The sequence below is a fragment of the Arachis hypogaea genome, chromosome 3, assembly GCF_003086295.3.
Source record: "Arachis hypogaea cultivar Tifrunner chromosome 3, arahy.Tifrunner.gnm2.J5K5, whole genome shotgun sequence".
Lineage (NCBI taxonomy): Eukaryota > Viridiplantae > Streptophyta > Magnoliopsida > Fabales > Fabaceae > Arachis > Arachis hypogaea.
The window spans coordinates 53,092,726-53,095,207 of record NC_092038.1 but is presented as its reverse complement, the minus strand read 5'-3'; the positions used below and the strand labels follow the sequence as shown (position 1 = coordinate 53,095,207).

At 40.2% G+C, this 2,482-nt stretch overlaps 1 non-coding gene across 1 annotated transcript; it reads right to left on the bottom strand.

Annotated features, from left to right (window-relative positions):
• Positions 1-1,791: 1,791 nt before the first annotated feature.
• Positions 1,792-1,895, bottom strand: LOC112793822 (small nucleolar RNA R71). Its single transcript, XR_003198515.1, has one exon. It is a non-coding gene; the product is annotated as a small nucleolar RNA R71 (small nucleolar RNA).
• Positions 1,896-2,482: the final 587 nt, after the last annotated feature.

Here is a 2,482-nt window from a genome sequence, read left to right as displayed (position 1 = left end):
TAGAAGCTCAATTTAGAAAGTGTATAAATAGGATAAAATTTAAGTTAGTAAGGGACTTTGGATCATTTTTCTAGTTTTTGATACTTTTTGTAATTGAATTCAGAGCTATGACTCACTAAACCCCCTTTCATTGGGTTAGGGAGCTCTATTGTAATTCAATGAATCAATAATAGTTTTTATCTTCTTCTTCAATCTTTTCTCTTGAATTTTTGTTAGAAAGCTTCTCGATCTAATTCCATTGGTTAGTTGTCTTGGGAAAGAAACTATCCATAATTGGAATCCTTCGGAACCTTGGGAAAGGAATGGAGGATTCATGCTAGAGAAGCTTTCTCACAGTGAATTGGATTGGGATTTGGATGGATATTGTGACATGTAATCCTACCAAATTGTGGTTCATGAAACTGTGTGGTATAATCAGTGATCGAGCATCATCTCTTCTTATGAACATTTAAACCAAGGGATTGGGAATTTGTTTATTTTTAGAGAGAATTGGTGAGCCAAGGGATTGGGATCCAATCATATAAGATTGCCAAGCAAAATTCAATGAATGCATTGGTTGAGAAAGGGATAAAAATGTTTTGATTCGGAGATCTCAATATCTCCTGAACCCCAATGAATTCCCCATTTCTGATCTACCACTTTCTCTTTACATTCTGCAATTAAATTCATGCAATCACCCCGATCCCTTTTTAATTTCAGCAATTTAGCTTCTCGCTCTTTAATTCATGCAATTTAACATTCCGCAATTCTCATCTAAATCTTGATTCCGCTCAACTAGAACACACTTCCAATCCGAATTGCTCACTCAACCAATCCTTGTGGGATTCGACCTCACTCTATTGTGAGTTTTTACTTGACGATAACCGGTGCACTTGCCGGAAGGAATTTTTGCCGATCGTGCAATTTCCTAAAATCGTAGCATCAAGTTTATGGCGCCGTTGCCGGGAATTGGTTTTCGATTGACAATTCTCAAATTGGAAGTTAACTAGATTGAGCATTTTTCTTGTTTTGTTAATTCCGTTCAAGTTACTTGTTGAATTTTAATTTCTGCACTCTGTTACTTGCTTTCTTTCTTTATGCCTTTAAATTCAAGCAACTAACTCACTGACTCACTAACTATTTGAATTAATTCCTCAACTGCTCTAACCATACTCTTCTATTAACCAAGAGTATTTCACTTGTTTGTTGCCTGTGCTCTGTTCTTGTATGACAGGTAGGAGAGGAGAGACATCAACTCCTCCATATACCGAACCAGAGAGGACCCTTCATAAACTTAGAAGGGAAGCAAGAGGGAAGAGAGTACTGAGAGAAGAAGAATCTGAAGGAGAATCTGAGGACAATTTTGAGGAAGCTCTAGATCTCAACATGGATAGAGAAGTTCACAACCATGAGAGAGCTGATGGAAACAATGCCATTCCCGAGAGGAGGGTTCTTGGTTCATACATAAACCCAACCTCTGGGAATTGTGGTAGCAGCATTCAGAAACCACCCATTCAGGCCAACAATTTTGAACTCAAACCACAGCTAATATCACTGGTGGAAGATCATTGTTCATTTGGTGGGAGTGCTAATGAAGATCCAAACCAACATCTCACAAAATTCCTGAGAATTTGCGACACTGTGAAGTCCAATGGAGTCCAGGAAGATGCCTATAAACTGCTCTTGTTCCCATTTTCACTTAGGGACAAGGCAGCTAAGTGGCTGGAATCATTCCCAAGGGGGAGCCTAACAACCTGGGATGAAGTGGAAAGCAAGTTTCTGGCACGTTTCTACCCCCCACAAAAGGTCAATAGGCTTCGATCTGAGGTTCAGACTTTTAGACAACAAGATGGTGAAACTCTCTACGAGGCATGGGAGAGGTTCAAGGATTTGACAAGGAAATGCCCACCAGACATGTTCCATGACTGGGTGCAGTTGCATATTTTCTATGATGGACTTTCTTATGAATCAAGGAAGGCTGTAGACCATTCATCAGGAGGTTCATTGAACAGGAAAAAGACTGTGGAAGAAGCCATTGAAGTGATTGAGACAGTGGCTGAGAATGAGTACTACTATGCTTCAGAGAGACACAACACTAAGGGAGTCATGGAGCTGAACCATGTTGATACAATTCTAGCCCAAAACAAGGTGTTTGCCAAGCAACTAGCAGAGCTCACCAGGAAATTAGAAACAAATCAAGTGGCTGCAATACACACACAAGATCAAGAGGAAGTAAGCACTGAAGGAGGTGATAGGGAAGAGGCCAACTATGTGGGAAATCAACAAAGGCAACCATATGATCCACATTCCAACACTTACAACCCAGGCTGGAAAAACCACCCAAACTTTGGGTGGGGAAACCAGCAAACCCAACCACAAAACCACAAACCTTACAACCCCAACCAACATAACAATTCCACATACCAAAACTCCAACCAAAGATCATACCAAGCCACACAAAACACTTACTCCCAACCACCATATCATGGTCAAAATAATCAAC